At 40.3% G+C, this 20,224-nt stretch overlaps 20 non-coding genes across 20 annotated transcripts in view; 11 read left to right on the top strand and 9 right to left on the bottom strand.

The window, feature by feature from the left end:
• The first annotated feature begins 179 nt into the window (after window positions 1-179).
• On the top strand, window positions 180-320 carry LOC142471497 (U4 spliceosomal RNA). The gene has a single exon (XR_012789457.1). It is a non-coding gene; the product is annotated as a U4 spliceosomal RNA (small nuclear RNA).
• Window positions 321-1,454: 1,134 nt separating this feature from the next.
• On the bottom strand, window positions 1,455-1,528 carry TRNAN-GUU (transfer RNA asparagine (anticodon GUU)). Its single transcript has one exon. It is a non-coding gene; the product is annotated as a tRNA-Asn (tRNA).
• Window positions 1,529-2,170: 642 nt separating this feature from the next.
• LOC142471509 (U4 spliceosomal RNA) lies at window positions 2,171-2,311 on the top strand. Its single transcript, XR_012789469.1, has one exon. It is a non-coding gene; the product is annotated as a U4 spliceosomal RNA (small nuclear RNA).
• A 1,134-nt stretch (window positions 2,312-3,445) lies between these two features.
• TRNAN-GUU (transfer RNA asparagine (anticodon GUU)) lies at window positions 3,446-3,519 on the bottom strand. Its single transcript has one exon. It is a non-coding gene; the product is annotated as a tRNA-Asn (tRNA).
• Window positions 3,520-4,161: 642 nt separating this feature from the next.
• On the top strand, window positions 4,162-4,302 carry LOC142471496 (U4 spliceosomal RNA). Its single transcript, XR_012789456.1, has one exon. It is a non-coding gene; the product is annotated as a U4 spliceosomal RNA (small nuclear RNA).
• Window positions 4,303-5,436: 1,134 nt separating this feature from the next.
• Window positions 5,437-5,510, bottom strand: TRNAN-GUU (transfer RNA asparagine (anticodon GUU)). Its single transcript has one exon. It is a non-coding gene; the product is annotated as a tRNA-Asn (tRNA).
• Window positions 5,511-6,152: 642 nt separating this feature from the next.
• On the top strand, window positions 6,153-6,293 carry LOC142471495 (U4 spliceosomal RNA). The gene has a single exon (XR_012789455.1). It is a non-coding gene; the product is annotated as a U4 spliceosomal RNA (small nuclear RNA).
• Window positions 6,294-7,427: 1,134 nt separating this feature from the next.
• On the bottom strand, window positions 7,428-7,501 carry TRNAN-GUU (transfer RNA asparagine (anticodon GUU)). Its single transcript has one exon. It is a non-coding gene; the product is annotated as a tRNA-Asn (tRNA).
• A 642-nt stretch (window positions 7,502-8,143) lies between these two features.
• LOC142471494 (U4 spliceosomal RNA) lies at window positions 8,144-8,284 on the top strand. The gene has a single exon (XR_012789454.1). It is a non-coding gene; the product is annotated as a U4 spliceosomal RNA (small nuclear RNA).
• A 1,134-nt stretch (window positions 8,285-9,418) lies between these two features.
• Window positions 9,419-9,492, bottom strand: TRNAN-GUU (transfer RNA asparagine (anticodon GUU)). The gene has a single exon. It is a non-coding gene; the product is annotated as a tRNA-Asn (tRNA).
• Window positions 9,493-10,134: 642 nt separating this feature from the next.
• On the top strand, window positions 10,135-10,275 carry LOC142471493 (U4 spliceosomal RNA). Its single transcript, XR_012789453.1, has one exon. It is a non-coding gene; the product is annotated as a U4 spliceosomal RNA (small nuclear RNA).
• Window positions 10,276-11,409: 1,134 nt separating this feature from the next.
• Window positions 11,410-11,483, bottom strand: TRNAN-GUU (transfer RNA asparagine (anticodon GUU)). Its single transcript has one exon. It is a non-coding gene; the product is annotated as a tRNA-Asn (tRNA).
• A 642-nt stretch (window positions 11,484-12,125) lies between these two features.
• On the top strand, window positions 12,126-12,266 carry LOC142471492 (U4 spliceosomal RNA). Its single transcript, XR_012789452.1, has one exon. It is a non-coding gene; the product is annotated as a U4 spliceosomal RNA (small nuclear RNA).
• Window positions 12,267-13,400: 1,134 nt separating this feature from the next.
• Window positions 13,401-13,474, bottom strand: TRNAN-GUU (transfer RNA asparagine (anticodon GUU)). The gene has a single exon. It is a non-coding gene; the product is annotated as a tRNA-Asn (tRNA).
• A 642-nt stretch (window positions 13,475-14,116) lies between these two features.
• Window positions 14,117-14,257, top strand: LOC142471490 (U4 spliceosomal RNA). Its single transcript, XR_012789450.1, has one exon. It is a non-coding gene; the product is annotated as a U4 spliceosomal RNA (small nuclear RNA).
• A 1,134-nt stretch (window positions 14,258-15,391) lies between these two features.
• Window positions 15,392-15,465, bottom strand: TRNAN-GUU (transfer RNA asparagine (anticodon GUU)). The gene has a single exon. It is a non-coding gene; the product is annotated as a tRNA-Asn (tRNA).
• A 642-nt stretch (window positions 15,466-16,107) lies between these two features.
• On the top strand, window positions 16,108-16,248 carry LOC142471489 (U4 spliceosomal RNA). The gene has a single exon (XR_012789449.1). It is a non-coding gene; the product is annotated as a U4 spliceosomal RNA (small nuclear RNA).
• Window positions 16,249-17,382: 1,134 nt separating this feature from the next.
• On the bottom strand, window positions 17,383-17,456 carry TRNAN-GUU (transfer RNA asparagine (anticodon GUU)). The gene has a single exon. It is a non-coding gene; the product is annotated as a tRNA-Asn (tRNA).
• Window positions 17,457-18,098: 642 nt separating this feature from the next.
• LOC142471511 (U4 spliceosomal RNA) lies at window positions 18,099-18,239 on the top strand. The gene has a single exon (XR_012789470.1). It is a non-coding gene; the product is annotated as a U4 spliceosomal RNA (small nuclear RNA).
• A 1,854-nt stretch (window positions 18,240-20,093) lies between these two features.
• LOC142471513 (U4 spliceosomal RNA) overlaps window positions 20,094-20,224 on the top strand; it is a 141-nt gene continuing 10 nt past the window's right edge. Inside the window, exon 1 of the small nuclear RNA XR_012789472.1 lies at window positions 20,094-20,224. This exon is cut by the window's right edge and continues 10 nt beyond it. This is a non-coding gene — a small nuclear RNA (U4 spliceosomal RNA).

The raw sequence follows: 20,224 nt of genomic DNA, 5'->3' as shown, positions 1-20,224 counted from the left end.
GCATGCAGATACACTGCAAGTGGTTGTTTGTGGAACTGCAAGAGAGTCTTTCTAGTTCACAGTTGAATTACCATATTAACTCCCACAATCCATAGCACTGAACCAGCTCCTGCATTTGCTAGCCACCAGTGTAATGAGGGCTTCTTGTGGGCTGGTGGTTACTAAGCCAGTAGAAAGTTAACTTTGCGCAGTGGCAGTATCATAGCCCATGAGGTTGATCCGAGGCGTGATTATTGCTAGTTGAAAACTTTTCCCAATACCCCGCTGTGATGACTTGCAATATAGTCAGCATTAGCAATTTTTGACAGTCTCACGAGAGACTGATCTTTGTGTCTAAATATAGATAATGCCATTCTTTAGGAAACGGTGTAAAGCTGGAACCAGGCAAGATGATAACCTACCCCTATGATGCAAAGTATCACTAACAAGAGAATAAAATGCCCTTATGGAGTATGCCGCAAGGAAAAGAATTGGCCAAACATTTGTGGAAGACTGTACGGATTACCGCGCTCCTCCTCCCTTTACAAGGGTAACTGCTGCTGGTAAAACCAAAACAAATCCTGCTCTCCTACCAATTTGGGCTCAAATATACTAGTGTCAGGTTTACATTTACAAGGTACGTCTGTTTGACAAAGGAGTCATCAGGTTGCATCTTTTGACCAAAACATGATTCAAGCCTGCCCACCTCATCAAGGTCTTGAGCAAGAACCTAAACGGAACATATGTCATTTCTTAATGTCCTGTGGACTAAACTTTGTGAGATACGTGAAAATGCCCCGAAGACTGGCATACAAATGAAAAATGTAGGAGGAGCCCCGGAATAAGTATGCATTGTAAAATAATTCAATAATAATTGTTATTGCGCAGTCAGGCTTTCAGGTCAAACCAATGAAACATATACCTAATGATGAAATTAGTGTCATGTATAAGGATATGTTAGAGTACTGAGTGTTATCACAGGATTGCAGGTATTAACTGTTAACGCATCTTTCTATCTATAAATTGACATATCTATCGCATGTGAGGCAATCTTAGGTGGGAAATAATTGTACGCTCTCAATGACCACACTCGACCTATTGTCCCCAGATGTTTCCAATCCCATCTTGGTTTGCAGATAATCCTGTGCTCTTCACTAGGATCCATCTATCACCAAATGTTTCTATTTCCACCACAACAAAAGCACTATTAATATAGTTCTTGTTCTGGCATCCCGTTTCTCAAGCAACTTCACTTAATAGATACCAACACTGATGCATAGAAAAAGAAGTCTTTTGTTTAGTGCATGAAACGACAATTAGTCATCAGACATTCTATTTTAAAATCTCATTAAATGTCTTGAAGGAGATAAGTGGGTATAATATAATCAGGGATGTGAATGTTTTCGGGGTTTTCCCGGCTACTTGATTCCATGGGCAGAACTAGTCAAGAAAAGAGCTGTCGGGTGGAAAACAGACGTCCCTGGGTGGGCTTGAACCACCAACCTTTCGGTTAACAGCCGAACGCGCTAACCAATTGCGCCACAGAGACCTTGTGTGTTTTGTCGAAAGTGGTTCTAATAATGTTCATAATTCACGAACCATGTTGATGATATATTTCCCTACCAAACCTACAATGAATGAGTCCATACTATCTGCATGACGAGTGTGTATATCTGATATGATCTCATTGGTGTTTAAAGGTGGTTACCCACCCGGGTCCCGAAGATTGACATATATAAAACCAAGTACATGCCATATCCCTGAGCTACTGAAGTTGCTCATTTGATCTGTATGGATTTTATTTTTCAAGTCTAAATGTGTGACTTTCACATTTGACATGAATATCGCCGCGAGAAAACATTTCTTTTTCATATGAGATCATGTTTTCGAGCAACTTCCAGTAGGTTTGAAATAGCAATATTCAATCATAATTGTTATTTAACAGTCAGGTCACTGGTAAGAGAGGAGAGATCATGTATTTGGTCCCAAATACACCTCTGGCTGAAGCGTTTGCATGCAGATACACTGCAAGTGGTTGTTTGTGGAACTGCAAGAGAGTCTTTCTAGTTCACAGTTGAATTACCATATTAACTCCCACAATCCATAGCACTGAACCAGCTCCTGCATTTGCTAGCCACCAGTGTAATGAGGGCTTCTTGTGGGCTGGTGGTTACTAAGCCAGTAGAAAGTTAACTTTGCGCAGTGGCAGTATCATAGCCCATGAGGTTGATCCGAGGTGTGATTATTGCTAGTTGAAAACTTTTCCCAATACCCCGCTGTGATGACTTGCAATATAGTCAGCATTAGCAATTTTTGACAGTCTCACGAGAGACTGATCTTTGTGTCTAAATATAGATAATGCCATTCTTTAGGAAACGGTGTAAAGCTGGAACCAGGCAAGATGATAACCTACCCCTATGATGCAAAGTATCACTAACAAGAGAATAAAATGCCCTTATGGAGTATGCCGCAAGGAAAAGAATTGGCCAAACATTTGTGGACGACTGTACGGATTACCGCGCTCCTCCTCCCTTTACAAGGGTAACTGCTGCTGGTAAAACCAAAACAAATCCTGCTCTCCTACCAATTTGGGCTCAAATATACTAGTGTCAGGTTTACATTTACAAGGTACGTCTGTTTGACAAAGGAGTCATCAGGTTGCATCTTTTGACCAAAACATGATTCAAGCCTGCCCACCTCATCAAGGTCTTGAGCAAGAACCTAAACGGAACATATGTCATTTCTTAATGTCCTGTGGACTAAACTTTGTGAGATACGTGAAAATGCCCCGAAGACTGGCATACAAATGAAAAATGTAGGAGGAGCCCCGGAATAAGTATGCATTGTAAAATAATTCAATAATAATTGTTATTGCGCAGTCAGGCTTTCAGGTCAAACCAATGAAACATATACCTAATGATGAAATTAGTGTCATGTATAAGGGTATGTTAGAGTACTGAGTGTTATCACAGGATTGCAGGGATTAACTGTTAACGCATCTTTCTATCTATAAATTGACATATCTATCGCATGTGAGGCAATCTTAGGTGGGAAATAATTGTACGCTCTCAATGACCACACTCGACCTATTGTCCCCAGATGTTTCCAATCCCATCTTGGTTTGCAGATAATCCTGTGCTCTTCACTAGGATCCATCTATCACCAAATGTTTCTATTTCCACCACAACAAAAGCACTATTAATATAGTTCTTGTTCTGGCATCCCGTTTCTCAAGCAACTTCACTTAATAGATACCAACACTGATGCATAGAAAAAGAAGTCTTTTGTTTAGTGCATGAAACGACAATTAGTCATCAGACATTCTATTTTAAAATCTCATTAAATGTCTTGAAGGAGATAAGTGGGTATAATATAATCAGGGATGTGAATGTTTTCGGGGTTTTCCCGGCTACTTGATTCCATGGGCAGAACTAGTCAAGAAAAGAGCTGTCGGGTGGAAAACAGACGTCCCTGGGTGGGCTTGAACCACCAACCTTTCGGTTAACAGCCGAACGCGCTAACCAATTGCGCCACAGAGACCTTGTGTGTTTTGTCGAAAGTGGTTCTAATAATGTTCATAATTCACGAACCATGTTGATGATATATTTCCCTACCAAACCTACAATGAATGAGTCCATACTATCTGCATGACGAGTGTATATATCTGATATGATCTCATTGGTGTTTAAAGGTGGTTACCCACCCGGGTCCCGAAGATTGACATATATAAAACCAAGTACATGCCATATCCCTGAGCTACTGAAGTTGCTCATTTGATCTGTATGGATTTTATTTTTCAAGTCTAAATGTGTGACTTTCACATTTGACATGAATATCGCCGCGAGAAAACATTTCTTTTTCATATGAGATCATGTTTTCGAGCAACTTCCAGTAGGTTTGAAATAGCAATATTCAATCATAATTGTTATTTAACAGTCAGGTCACTGGTAAGAGAGGAGAGATCATGTATTTGGTCCCAAATACACCTCTGGCTGAAGCGTTTGCATGCAGATACACTGCAAGTGGTTGTTTGTGGAACTGCAAGAGAGTCTTTCTAGTTCACAGTTGAATTACCATATTAACTCCCACAATCCATAGCACTGAACCAGCTCCTGCATTTGCTAGCCACCAGTGTAATGAGGGCTTCTTGTGGGCTGGTGGTTACTAAGCCAGTAGAAAGTTAACTTTGCGCAGTGGCAGTATCATAGCCCATGAGGTTGATCCGAGGCGTGATTATTGCTAGTTGAAAACTTTTCCCAATACCCCGCTGTGATGACTTGCAATATAGTCAGCATTAGCAATTTTTGACAGTCTCACGAGAGACTGATCTTTGTGTCTAAATATAGATAATGCCATTCTTTAGGAAACGGTGTAAAGCTGGAACCAGGCAAGATGATAACCTACCCCTATGATGCAAAGTATCACTAACAAGAGAATAAAATGCCCTTATGGAGTATGCCGCAAGGAAAAGAATTGGCCAAACATTTGTGGACGACTGTACGGATTACCGCGCTCCTCCTCCCTTTACAAGGGTAACTGCTGCTGGTAAAACCAAAACAAATCCTGCTCTCCTACCAATTTGGGCTCAAATATACTAGTGTCAGGTTTACATTTACAAGGTACGTCTGTTTGACAAAGGAGTCATCAGGTTGCATCTTTTGACCAAAACATGATTCAAGCCTGCCCACCTCATCAAGGTCTTGAGCAAGAACCTAAACGGAACATATGTCATTTCTTAATGTCCTGTGGACTAAACTTTGTGAGATACGTGAAAATGCCCCGAAGACTGGCATACAAATGAAAAATGTAGGAGGAGCCCCGGAATAAGTATGCATTGTAAAATAATTCAATAATAATTGTTATTGCGCAGTCAGGCTTTCAGGTCAAACCAATGAAACATATACCTAATGATGAAATTAGTGTCATGTATAAGGGTATGTTAGAGTACTGAGTGTTATCACAGGATTGCAGGGATTAACTGTTAACGCATCTTTCTATCTATAAATTGACATATCTATCGCATGTGAGGCAATCTTAGGTGGGAAATAATTGTACGCTCTCAATGACCACACTCGACCTATTGTCCCCAGATGTTTCCAATCCCATCTTGGTTTGCAGATAATCCTGTGCTCTTCACTAGGATCCATCTATCACCAAATGTTTCTATTTCCACCACAACAAAAGCACTATTAATATAGTTCTTGTTCTGGCATCCCGTTTCTCAAGCAACTTCACTTAATAGATACCAACACTGATGCATAGAAAAAGAAGTCTTTTGTTTAGTGCATGAAACGACAATTAGTCATCAGACATTCTATTTTAAAATCTCATTAAATGTCTTGAAGGAGATAAGTGGGTATAATATAATCAGGGATGTGAATGTTTTCGGGGTTTTCCCGGCTACTTGATTCCATGGGCAGAACTAGTCAAGAAAAGAGCTGTCGGGTGGAAAACAGACGTCCCTGGGTGGGCTTGAACCACCAACCTTTCGGTTAACAGCCGAACGCGCTAACCAATTGCGCCACAGAGACCTTGTGTGTTTTGTCGAAAGTGGTTCTAATAATGTTCATAATTCACGAACCATGTTGATGATATATTTCCCTACCAAACCTACAATGAATGAGTCCATACTATCTGCATGACGAGTGTATATATCTGATATGATCTCATTGGTGTTTAAAGGTGGTTACCCACCCGGGTCCCGAAGATTGACATATATAAAACCAAGTACATGCCATATCCCTGAGCTACTGAAGTTGCTCATTTGATCTGTATGGATTTTATTTTTCAAGTCTAAATGTGTGACTTTCACATTTGACATGAATATCGCCGCGAGAAAACATTTCTTTTTCATATGAGATCATGTTTTCGAGCAACTTCCAGTAGGTTTGAAATAGCAATATTCAATCATAATTGTTATTTAACAGTCAGGTCACTGGTAAGAGAGGAGAGATCATGTATTTGGTCCCAAATACACCTCTGGCTGAAGCGTTTGCATGCAGATACACTGCAAGTGGTTGTTTGTGGAACTGCAAGAGAGTCTTTCTAGTTCACAGTTGAATTACCATATTAACTCCCACAATCCATAGCACTGAACCAGCTCCTGCATTTGCTAGCCACCAGTGTAATGAGGGCTTCTTGTGGGCTGGTGGTTACTAAGCCAGTAGAAAGTTAACTTTGCGCAGTGGCAGTATCATAGCCCATGAGGTTGATCCGAGGCGTGATTATTGCTAGTTGAAAACTTTTCCCAATACCCCGCTGTGATGACTTGCAATATAGTCAGCATTAGCAATTTTTGACAGTCTCACGAGAGACTGATCTTTGTGTCTAAATATAGATAATGCCATTCTTTAGGAAACGGTGTAAAGCTGGAACCAGGCAAGATGATAACCTACCCCTATGATGCAAAGTATCACTAACAAGAGAATAAAATGCCCTTATGGAGTATGCCGCAAGGAAAAGAATTGGCCAAACATTTGTGGAAGACTGTACGGATTACCGCGCTCCTCCTCCCTTTACAAGGGTAACTGCTGCTGGTAAAACCAAAACAAATCCTGCTCTCCTACCAATTTGGGCTCAAATATACTAGTGTCAGGTTTACATTTACAAGGTACGTCTGTTTGACAAAGGAGTCATCAGGTTGCATCTTTTGACCAAAACATGATTCAAGCCTGCCCACCTCATCAAGGTCTTGAGCAAGAACCTAAACGGAACATATGTCATTTCTTAATGTCCTGTGGACTAAACTTTGTGAGATACGTGAAAATGCCCCGAAGACTGGCATACAAATGAAAAATGTAGGAGGAGCCCCGGAATAAGTATGCATTGTAAAATAATTCAATAATAATTGTTATTGCGCAGTCAGGCTTTCAGGTCAAACCAATGAAACATATACCTAATGATGAAATTAGTGTCATGTATAAGGATATGTTAGAGTACTGAGTGTTATCACAGGATTGCAGGTATTAACTGTTAACGCATCTTTCTATCTATAAATTGACATATCTATCGCATGTGAGGCAATCTTAGGTGGGAAATAATTGTACGCTCTCAATGACCACACTCGACCTATTGTCCCCAGATGTTTCCAATCCCATCTTGGTTTGCAGATAATCCTGTGCTCTTCACTAGGATCCATCTATCACCAAATGTTTCTATTTCCACCACAACAAAAGCACTATTAATATAGTTCTTGTTCTGGCATCCCGTTTCTCAAGCAACTTCACTTAATAGATACCAACACTGATGCATAGAAAAAGAAGTCTTTTGTTTAGTGCATGAAACGACAATTAGTCATCAGACATTCTATTTTAAAATCTCATTAAATGTCTTGAAGGAGATAAGTGGGTATAATATAATCAGGGATGTGAATGTTTTCGGGGTTTTCCCGGCTACTTGATTCCATGGGCAGAACTAGTCAAGAAAAGAGCTGTCGGGTGGAAAACAGACGTCCCTGGGTGGGCTTGAACCACCAACCTTTCGGTTAACAGCCGAACGCGCTAACCAATTGCGCCACAGAGACCTTGTGTGTTTTGTCGAAAGTGGTTCTAATAATGTTCATAATTCACGAACCATGTTGATGATATATTTCCCTACCAAACCTACAATGAATGAGTCCATACTATCTGCATGACGAGTGTGTATATCTGATATGATCTCATTGGTGTTTAAAGGTGGTTACCCACCCGGGTCCCGAAGATTGACATATATAAAACCAAGTACATGCCATATCCCTGAGCTACTGAAGTTGCTCATTTGATCTGTATGGATTTTATTTTTCAAGTCTAAATGTGTGACTTTCACATTTGACATGAATATCGCCGCGAGAAAACATTTCTTTTTCATATGAGATCATGTTTTCGAGCAACTTCCAGTAGGTTTGAAATAGCAATATTCAATCATAATTGTTATTTAACAGTCAGGTCACTGGTAAGAGAGGAGAGATCATGTATTTGGTCCCAAATACACCTCTGGCTGAAGCGTTTGCATGCAGATACACTGCAAGTGGTTGTTTGTGGAACTGCAAGAGAGTCTTTCTAGTTCACAGTTGAATTACCATATTAACTCCCACAATCCATAGCACTGAACCAGCTCCTGCATTTGCTAGCCACCAGTGTAATGAGGGCTTCTTGTGGGCTGGTGGTTACTAAGCCAGTAGAAAGTTAACTTTGCGCAGTGGCAGTATCATAGCCCATGAGGTTGATCCGAGGCGTGATTATTGCTAGTTGAAAACTTTTCCCAATACCCCGCTGTGATGACTTGCAATATAGTCAGCATTAGCAATTTTTGACAGTCTCACGAGAGACTGATCTTTGTGTCTAAATATAGATAATGCCATTCTTTAGGAAACGGTGTAAAGCTGGAACCAGGCAAGATGATAACCTACCCCTATGATGCAAAGTATCACTAACAAGAGAATAAAATGCCCTTATGGAGTATGCCGCAAGGAAAAGAATTGGCCAAACATTTGTGGACGACTGTACGGATTACCGCGCTCCTCCTCCCTTTACAAGGGTAACTGCTGCTGGTAAAACCAAAACAAATCCTGCTCTCCTACCAATTTGGGCTCAAATATACTAGTGTCAGGTTTACATTTACAAGGTACGTCTGTTTGACAAAGGAGTCATCAGGTTGCATCTTTTGACCAAAACATGATTCAAGCCTGCCCACCTCATCAAGGTCTTGAGCAAGAACCTAAACGGAACATATGTCATTTCTTAATGTCCTGTGGACTAAACTTTGTGAGATACGTGAAAATGCCCCGAAGACTGGCATACAAATGAAAAATGTAGGAGGAGCCCCGGAATAAGTATGCATTGTAAAATAATTCAATAATAATTGTTATTGCGCAGTCAGGCTTTCAGGTCAAACCAATGAAACATATACCTAATGATGAAATTAGTGTCATGTATAAGGGTATGTTAGAGTACTGAGTGTTATCACAGGATTGCAGGGATTAACTGTTAACGCATCTTTCTATCTATAAATTGACATATCTATCGCATGTGAGGCAATCTTAGGTGGGAAATAATTGTACGCTCTCAATGACCACACTCGACCTATTGTCCCCAGATGTTTCCAATCCCATCTTGGTTTGCAGATAATCCTGTGCTCTTCACTAGGATCCATCTATCACCAAATGTTTCTATTTCCACCACAACAAAAGCACTATTAATATAGTTCTTGTTCTGGCATCCCGTTTCTCAAGCAACTTCACTTAATAGATACCAACACTGATGCATAGAAAAAGAAGTCTTTTGTTTAGTGCATGAAACGACAATTAGTCATCAGACATTCTATTTTAAAATCTCATTAAATGTCTTGAAGGAGATAAGTGGGTATAATATAATCAGGGATGTGAATGTTTTCGGGGTTTTCCCGGCTACTTGATTCCATGGGCAGAACTAGTCAAGAAAAGAGCTGTCGGGTGGAAAACAGACGTCCCTGGGTGGGCTTGAACCACCAACCTTTCGGTTAACAGCCGAACGCGCTAACCAATTGCGCCACAGAGACCTTGTGTGTTTTGTCGAAAGTGGTTCTAATAATGTTCATAATTCACGAACCATGTTGATGATATATTTCCCTACCAAACCTACAATGAATGAGTCCATACTATCTGCATGACGAGTGTATATATCTGATATGATCTCATTGGTGTTTAAAGGTGGTTACCCACCCGGGTCCCGAAGATTGACATATATAAAACCAAGTACATGCCATATCCCTGAGCTACTGAAGTTGCTCATTTGATCTGTATGGATTTTATTTTTCAAGTCTAAATGTGTGACTTTCACATTTGACATGAATATCGCCGCGAGAAAACATTTCTTTTTCATATGAGATCATGTTTTCGAGCAACTTCCAGTAGGTTTGAAATAGCAATATTCAATCATAATTGTTATTTAACAGTCAGGTCACTGGTAAGAGAGGAGAGATCATGTATTTGGTCCCAAATACACCTCTGGCTGAAGCGTTTGCATGCAGATACACTGCAAGTGGTTGTTTGTGGAACTGCAAGAGAGTCTTTCTAGTTCACAGTTGAATTACCATATTAACTCCCACAATCCATAGCACTGAACCAGCTCCTGCATTTGCTAGCCACCAGTGTAATGAGGGCTTCTTGTGGGCTGGTGGTTACTAAGCCAGTAGAAAGTTAACTTTGCGCAGTGGCAGTATCATAGCCCATGAGGTTGATCCGAGGCGTGATTATTGCTAGTTGAAAACTTTTCCCAATACCCCGCTGTGATGACTTGCAATATAGTCAGCATTAGCAATTTTTGACAGTCTCACGAGAGACTGATCTTTGTGTCTAAATATAGATAATGCCATTCTTTAGGAAACGGTGTAAAGCTGGAACCAGGCAAGATGATAACCTACCCCTATGATGCAAAGTATCACTAACAAGAGAATAAAATGCCCTTATGGAGTATGCCGCAAGGAAAAGAATTGGCCAAACATTTGTGGAAGACTGTACGGATTACCGCGCTCCTCCTCCCTTTACAAGGGTAACTGCTGCTGGTAAAACCAAAACAAATCCTGCTCTCCTACCAATTTGGGCTCAAATATACTAGTGTCAGGTTTACATTTACAAGGTACGTCTGTTTGACAAAGGAGTCATCAGGTTGCATCTTTTGACCAAAACATGATTCAAGCCTGCCCACCTCATCAAGGTCTTGAGCAAGAACCTAAACGGAACATATGTCATTTCTTAATGTCCTGTGGACTAAACTTTGTGAGATACGTGAAAATGCCCCGAAGACTGGCATACAAATGAAAAATGTAGGAGGAGCCCCGGAATACGTATGCATTGTAAAATAATTCAATAATAATTGTTATTGCGCAGTCAGGCTTTCAGGTCAAACCAATGAAACATATACCTAATGATGAAATTAGTGTCATGTATAAGGATATGTTAGAGTACTGAGTGTTATCACAGGATTGCAGGTATTAACTGTTAACGCATCTTTCTATCTATAAATTGACATATCTATCGCATGTGAGGCAATCTTAGGTGGGAAATAATTGTACGCTCTCAATGACCACACTCGACCTATTGTCCCCAGATGTTTCCAATCCCATCTTGGTTTGCAGATAATCCTGTGCTCTTCACTAGGATCCATCTATCACCAAATGTTTCTATTTCCACCACAACAAAAGCACTATTAATATAGTTCTTGTTCTGGCATCCCGTTTCTCAAGCAACTTCACTTAATAGATACCAACACTGATGCATAGAAAAAGAAGTCTTTTGTTTAGTGCATGAAACGACAATTAGTCATCAGACATTCTATTTTAAAATCTTATTAAATGTCTTGAAGGAGATAAGTGGGTATAATATAATCAGGGATGTGAATGTTTTCGGGGTTTTCCCGGCTACTTGATTCCATGGGCAGAACTAGTCAAGAAAAGAGCTGTCGGGTGGAAAACAGACGTCCCTGGGTGGGCTTGAACCACCAACCTTTCGGTTAACAGCCGAACGCGCTAACCAATTGCGCCACAGAGACCTTGTGTGTTTTGTCGAAAGTGGTTCTAATAATGTTCATAATTCACGAACCATGTTGATGATATATTTCCCTACCAAACCTACAATGAATGAGTCCATACTATCTGCATGACGAGTGTATATATCTGATATGATCTCATTGGTGTTTAAAGGTGGTTACCCACCCGGGTCCCGAAGATTGACATATATAAAACCAAGTACATGCCATATCCCTGAGCTACTGAAGTTGCTCATTTGATCTGTATGGATTTTATTTTTCAAGTCTAAATGTGTGACTTTCACATTTGACATGAATATCGCCGCGAGAAAACATTTCTTTTTCATATGAGATCATGTTTTCGAGCAACTTCCAGTAGGTTTGAAATAGCAATATTCAATCATAATTGTTATTTAACAGTCAGGTCACTGGTAAGAGAGGAGAGATCATGTATTTGGTCCCAAATACACCTCTGGCTGAAGCGTTTGCATGCAGATACACTGCAAGTGGTTGTTTGTGGAACTGCAAGAGAGTCTTTCTAGTTCACAGTTGAATTACCATATTAACTCCCACAATCCATAGCACTGAACCAGCTCCTGCATTTGCTAGCCACCAGTGTAATGAGGGCTTCTTGTGGGCTGGTGGTTACTAAGCCAGTAGAAAGTTAACTTTGCGCAGTGGCAGTATCATAGCCCATGAGGTTGATCCGAGGCGTGATTATTGCTAGTTGAAAACTTTTCCCAATACCCCGCTGTGATGACTTGCAATATAGTCAGCATTAGCAATTTTTGACAGTCTCACGAGAGACTGATCTTTGTGTCTAAATATAGATAATGCCATTCTTTAGGAAACGGTGTAAAGCTGGAACCAGGCAAGATGATAACCTACCCCTATGATGCAAAGTATCACTAACAAGAGAATAAAATGCCCTTATGGAGTATGCCGCAAGGAAAAGAATTGGCCAAACATTTGTGGACGACTGTACGGATTACCGCGCTCCTCCTCCCTTTACAAGGGTAACTGCTGCTGGTAAAACCAAAACAAATCCTGCTCTCCTACCAATTTGGGCTCAAATATACTAGTGTCAGGTTTACATTTACAAGGTACGTCTGTTTGACAAAGGAGTCATCAGGTTGCATCTTTTGACCAAAACATGATTCAAGCCTGCCCACCTCATCAAGGTCTTGAGCAAGAACCTAAACGGAACATATGTCATTTCTTAATGTCCTGTGGACTAAACTTTGTGAGATACGTGAAAATGCCCCGAAGACTGGCATACAAATGAAAAATGTAGGAGGAGCCCCGGAATAAGTATGCATTGTAAAATAATTCAATAATAATTGTTATTGCGCAGTCAGGCTTTCAGGTCAAACCAATGAAACATATACCTAATGATGAAATTAGTGTCATGTATAAGGATATGTTAGAGTACTGAGTGTTATCACAGGATTGCAGGTATTAACTGTTAACGCATCTTTCTATCTATAAATTGACATATCTATCGCATGTGAGGCAATCTTAGGTGGGAAATAATTGTACGCTCTCAATGACCACACTCGACCTATTGTCCCCAGATGTTTCCAATCCCATCTTGGTTTGCAGATAATCCTGTGCTCTTCACTAGGATCCATCTATCACCAAATGTTTCTATTTCCACCACAACAAAAGCACTATTAATATAGTTCTTGTTCTGGCATCACGTTTCTCAAGCAACTTCACTTAATAGATACCAACACTGATGCATAGAAAAAGAAGTCTTTTGTTTAGTGCATGAAACGACAATTAGTCATCAGACATTCTATTTTAAAATCTCATTAAATGTCTTGAAGGAGATAAGTGGGTATAATATAATCAGGGATGTGAATGTTTTCGGGGTTTTCCCGGCTACTTGATTCCATGGGCAGAACTAGTCAAGAAAAGAGCTGTCGGGTGGAAAACAGACGTCCCTGGGTGGGCTTGAACCACCAACCTTTCGGTTAACAGCCGAACGCGCTAACCAATTGCGCCACAGAGACCTTGTGTGTTTTGTCGAAAGTGGTTCTAATAATGTTCATAATTCACGAACCATGTTGATGATATATTTCCCTACCAAACCTACAATGAATGAGTCCATACTATCTGCATGACGAGTGTGTATATCTGATATGATCTCATTGGTGTTTAAAGGTGGTTACCCACCCGGGTCCCGAAGATTGACATATATAAAACCAAGTACATGCCATATCCCTGAGCTACTGAAGTTGCTCATTTGATCTGTATGGATTTTATTTTTCAAGTCTAAATGTGTGACTTTCACATTTGACATGAATATCGCCGCGAGAAAACATTTCTTTTTCATATGAGATCATGTTTTCGAGCAACTTCCAGTAGGTTTGAAATAGCAATATTCAATCATAATTGTTATTTAACAGTCAGGTCACTGGTAAGAGAGGAGAGATCATGTATTTGGTCCCAAATACACCTCTGGCTGAAGCGTTTGCATGCAGATACACTGCAAGTGGTTGTTTGTGGAACTGCAAGAGAGTCTTTCTAGTTCACAGTTGAATTACCATATTAACTCCCACAATCCATAGCACTGAACCAGCTCCTGCATTTGCTAGCCACCAGTGTAATGAGGGCTTCTTGTGGGCTGGTGGTTACTAAGCCAGTAGAAAGTTAACTTTGCGCAGTGGCAGTATCATAGCCCATGAGGTTGATCCGAGGCGTGATTATTGCTAGTTGAAAACTTTTCCCAATACCCCGCTGTGATGACTTGCAATATAGTCAGCATTAGCAATTTTTGACAGTCTCACGAGAGACTGATCTTTGTGTCTAAATATAGATAATGCCATTCTTTAGGAAACGGTGTAAAGCTGGAACCAGGCAAGATGATAACCTACCCCTATGATGCAAAGTATCACTAACAAGAGAATAAAATGCCCTTATGGAGTATGCCGCAAGGAAAAGAATTGGCCAAACATTTGTGGAAGACTGTACGGATTACCGCGCTCCTCCTCCCTTTACAAGGGTAACTGCTGCTGGTAAAACCAAAACAAATCCTGCTCTCCTACCAATTTGGGCTCAAATATACTAGTGTCAGGTTTACATTTACAAGGTACGTCTGTTTGACAAAGGAGTCATCAGGTTGCATCTTTTGACCAAAACATGATTCAAGCCTGCCCACCTCATCAAGGTCTTGAGCAAGAACCTAAACGGAACATATGTCATTTCTTAATGTCCTGTGGACTAAACTTTGTGAGATACGTGAAAATGCCCCGAAGACTGGCATACAAATGAAAAATGTAGGAGGAGCCCCGGAATAAGTATGCATTGTAAAATAATTCAATAATAATTGTTATTGCGCAGTCAGGCTTTCAGGTCAAACCAATGAAACATATACCTAATGATGAAATTAGTGTCATGTATAAGGATATGTTAGAGTACTGAGTGTTATCACAGGATTGCAGGTATTAACTGTTAACGCATCTTTCTATCTATAAATTGACATATCTATCGCATGTGAGGCAATCTTAGGTGGGAAATAATTGTACGCTCTCAATGACCACACTCGACCTATTGTCCCCAGATGTTTCCAATCCCATCTTGGTTTGCAGATAATCCTGTGCTCTTCACTAGGATCCATCTATCACCAAATGTTTCTATTTCCACCACAACAAAAGCACTATTAATATAGTTCTTGTTCTGGCATCCCGTTTCTCAAGCAACTTCACTTAATAGATACCAACACTGATGCATAGAAAAAGAAGTCTTTTGTTTAGTGCATGAAACGACAATTAGTCATCAGACATTCTATTTTAAAATCTCATTAAATGTCTTGAAGGAGATAAGTGGGTATAATATAATCAGGGATGTGAATGTTTTCGGGGTTTTCCCGGCTACTTGATTCCATGGGCAGAACTAGTCAAGAAAAGAGCTGTCGGGTGGAAAACAGACGTCCCTGGGTGGGCTTGAACCACCAACCTTTCGGTTAACAGCCGAACGCGCTAACCAATTGCGCCACAGAGACCTTGTGTGTTTTGTCGAAAGTGGTTCTAATAATGTTCATAATTCACGAACCATGTTGATGATATATTTCCCTATCAAACCTACAATGAATGAGTCCATACTATCTGCATGACGAGTGTGTATATCTGATATGATCTCATTGGTGTTTAAAGGTGGTTACCCACCCGGGTCCCGAAGATTGACATATATAAAACCAAGTACATGCCATATCCCTGAGCTACTGAAGTTGCTCATTTGATCTGTATGGATTTTATTTTTCAAGTCTAAATGTGTGACTTTCACATTTGACATGAATATCGCCGCGAGAAAACATTTCTTTTTCATATGAGATCATGTTTTCGAGCAACTTCCAGTAGGTTTGAAATAGCAATATTCAATCATAATTGTTATTTAACAGTCAGGTCACTGGTAAGAGAGGAGAGATCATGTATTTGGTCCCAAATACACCTCTGGCTGAAGCGTTTGCATGCAGATACACTGCAAGTGGTTGTTTGTGGAACTGCAAGAGAGTCTTTCTAGTTCACAGTTGAATTACCATATTAACTCCCACAATCCATAGCACTGAACCAGCTCCTGCATTTGCTAGCCACCAGTGTAATGAGGGCTTCTTGTGGGCTGGTGGTTACTAAGCCAGTAGAAAGTTAACTTTGCGCAGTGGCAGTATCATAGCCCATGAGGTTGATCCGAGGCGTGATTATTGCTAGTTGAAAACTTTTCCCAATACCCCGCTGTGATGACTTGCAATATAGTCAGCATTAGCAATTTTTGACAGTCTCACGAGAGACTGATCTTTGTGTCTAAATATAGATAATGCCATTCTTTAGGAAACGGTGTAAAGCTGGAACCAGGCAAGATGATAACCTACCCCTATGATGCAAAGTATCACTAACAAGAGAATAAAATGCCCTTATGGAGTATGCCGCAAGGAAAAGAATTGGCCAAACATTTGTGGAAGACTGTACGGATTACCGCGCTCCTCCTCCCTTTACAAGGGTAACTGCTGCTGGTAAAACCAAAACAAATCCTGCTCTCCTACCAATTTGGGCTCAAATATACTAGTGTCAGGTTTACATTTACAAGGTACGTCTGTTTGACAAAGGAGTCATCAGGTTGCATCTTTTGACCAAAACATGATTCAAGCCTGCCCACCTCATCAAGGTCTTGAGCAAGAACCTAAACGGAACATATGTCATTTCTTAATGTCCTGTGGACTAAACTTTGTGAGATACGTGAAAATGCCCCGAAGACTGGCATACAAATGAAAAATGTAGGAGGAGCCCCGGAATAAGTATGCATTGTAAAATAATTCAATAATAATTGTTATTGCGCAGTCAGGCTTTCAGGTCAAACCAATGAAACATATACCTAATGATGAAATTAGTGTCATGTATAAGGATATGTTAGAGTACTGAGTGTTATCACAGGATTGCAGGTATTAACTGTTAACGCATCTTTCTATCTATAAATTGACATATCTATCGCATGTGAGGCAATCTTAGGTGGGAAATAATTGTACGCTCTCAATGACCACACTCGACCTATTGTCCCCAGATGTTTCCAATCCCATCTTGGTTTGCAGATAATCCTGTGCTCTTCACTAGGATCCATCTATCACCAAATGTTTCTATTTCCACCACAACAAAAGCACTATTAATATAGTTCTTGTTCTGGCATCCCGTTTCTCAAGCAACTTCACTTAATAGATACCAACACTGATGCATAGAAAAAGAAGTCTTTTGTTTAGTGCATGAAACGACAATTAGTCATCAGACATTCTATTTTAAAATCTCATTAAATGTCTTGAAGGAGATAAGTGGGTATAATATAATCAGGGATGTGAATGTTTTCGGGGTTTTCCCGGCTACTTGATTCCATGGGCAGAACTAGTCAAGAAAAGAGCTGTCGGGTGGAAAACAGACGTCCCTGGGTGGGCTTGAACCACCAACCTTTCGGTTAACAGCCGAACGCGCTAACCAATTGCGCCACAGAGACCTTGTGTGTTTTGTCGAAAGTGGTTCTAATAATGTTCATAATTCACGAACCATGTTGATGATATATTTCCCTACCAAACCTACAATGAATGAGTCCATACTATCTGCATGACGAGGGTGTATATCTGATATGATCTCATTGGTGTTTAAAGGTGGTTACCCACCCGGGTCCCGAAGATTGACATATATAAAACCAAGTACATGCCATATCCCTGAGCTACTGAAGTTGCTCATTTGATCTGTATGGATTTTATTTTTCAAGTCTAAATGTGTGACTTTCACATTTGACATGAATATCGCTGCGAGAAAACATTTCTTTTTCATATGAGATCATGTTTTCGAGCAACTTCCAGTAGGTTTGAAATAGCAATATTCAATCATAATTGTTATTTAACAGTCAGGTCACTGGTAAGAGAGGAGAGATCATGTATTTGGTCCCAAATACACCTCTGGCTGAAGCGTTTGCATGCAGATACACTGCAAGTGGTTGTTTGTGGAACTGCAAGAGAGTCTTTCTAGTTCACAGTTGAATTACCATATTAACTCCCACAATCCATAGCACTGAACCAGCTCCTGCATTTGCTAGCCACCAGTGTAATGAGGGCTTCTTGTGGGCTGGTGGTTACTAAGCCAGTAGAAAGTTAACTTTGCGCAGTGGCAGTATCATAGCCCATGAGGTTGATCTGAGGCGTGATTATTGCTAGTTGAAAACTTTTCCCAATACCCCGCTGTGATGACTTGCAATATAGTCAGCATTAGCAATTTTTGACAGTCTCACGAGAGACTGATCTTTGTGTCTAAATATAGATAATGCCATTCTTTAGGAAACGGTGTAAAGCTGGAACCAGGCAAGATGATAACCTACCCCTATGATGCAAAGTATCACTAACAAGAGAATAAAATGCCCTTATGGAGTATGCCGCAAGGAAAAGAATTGGCCAAACATTTGTGGAAGACTGTACGGATTACCGCGCTCCTCCTCCCTTTACAAGGGTAACTGCTGCTGGTAAAACCAAAACAAATCCTGCTCTCCTACCAATTTGGGCTCAAATATACTAGTGTCAGGTTTACATTTACAAGGTACGTCTGTTTGACAAAGGAGTCATCAGGTTGCATCTTTTGACCAAAACATGATTCAAGCCTGCCCACCTCATCAAGGTCTTGAGCAAGAACCTAAACGGAACATATGTCATTTCTTAATGTCCTGTGGACTAAACTTTGTGAGATACGTGAAAATGCCCCGAAGACTGGCATACAAATGAAAAATGTAGGAGGAGCCCCGGAATAAGTATGCATTGTAAAATAATTCAATAATAATTGTTATTGCGCAGTCAGGCTTTCAGGTCAAACCAATGAAACATATACCTAATGATGAAATTAGTGTCATGTATAAGGATATGTTAGAGTACTGAGTGTTATCACAGGATTGCAGGTATTAACTGTTAACGCATCTTTCTATCTATAAATTGACATATCTATCGCATGTGAGGCAATCTTAGGTGGGAAATAATTGTACGCTCTCAATGACCACACTCGACCTATTGTCCCCAGATGTTTCCAATCCCATCTTGGTTTGCAGATAATCCTGTGCTCTTCACTAGGATTCATCTATCACCAAATGTTTCTATTTCCACCACAACAAAAGCAGTATTCATATAGTTCTTGTTCTGGCATCCCGTTTCTCAAGCAACTTCACTTAATAGATACCAACACTGATGCATAGAAAAAGAAGTCTTTTGTTTAGTGCATGAAACGACAATTAGTCATCAGACATTCTATTTTAAAATCTCATTAAATGTCTTGAAGGAGATAAGTGGGTATAATATAATCAGGGATGTGAATGTTTTCGGGGTTTTCCCGGCTACTTGATTCCATGGGCAGACCTAGTCAAGAAAAGAGCTGTCGGGTGGAAAACAGGCATCCCTGGGTGGGCTTGAACCACCAACCTTTCGGTTAACAGCCGAACGCGCTAACCAATTGCGCCACAGAGACCTTGGGTGTTGTGTCGAAAGTGGTTATAATAATGTTCATAATGCACTAACCATGTTGATGATATATTTCCCTACCAAACCTACCATGAATGAGTCCATACTATCTGCATGACGAGTGTGTATATCTGATATGATCTCGTTGGTGTTAAGAGTGGGTTACCCACCCGGGTGCTGAAGATTTACATATATAAAAGCAAGTACATGCCATGTCCCTGAGCTACTGAAGTTGCTCATTTGATCTGTATGGATTTTATTTTTTGAAGTCTAAATGTGTGACTTTCACATTTGACATGAATATCACTGCGAGAAAACATTTCTTTTTCATATGAGATCATGTTTTCGAGCAACTTCCAGTAGGTTTGAAATAGCAATATTCAATCATAATTGTTATTTCACAGTCAGATCACTGGTAAGAGAGGAGAGATCATGTATTTGGTCCCAAATACACCTCTGGCTGAAGCGTTTGCATGCAGATACACTGCAAGTGGTTGTTTGTGGAACTGCAAGAGAGTCTTTCTAGTTCACAGTTGAATTACCATATTAACTCCCACAATCCATAGCACTGAACCAGCTCCTGCATTTGGCAAGCCACCATTGTAATGAGGGCTTCTTGTGGGCTGGTGGTTTCACTAAGCCAGTAGAAAGTTAACTTTGCGCAGTGGCAGTATCATAGCCCATGTGGTTAACCCGAGGCGTGATTATTGCTAGTTGAAAACTTTTCCCAATACCCCGCTGTGATGACTTGCAATATAGTCAGCATTAGCAATTTTTGACAGTC

This window comes from Ascaphus truei, chromosome 20 (genome assembly GCF_040206685.1).
Source record: "Ascaphus truei isolate aAscTru1 chromosome 20, aAscTru1.hap1, whole genome shotgun sequence".
Classification (NCBI taxonomy): Eukaryota; Metazoa; Chordata; class Amphibia; order Anura; family Ascaphidae; genus Ascaphus; species Ascaphus truei.
This window is presented reverse-complemented; position numbering and strand designations above follow the sequence as displayed.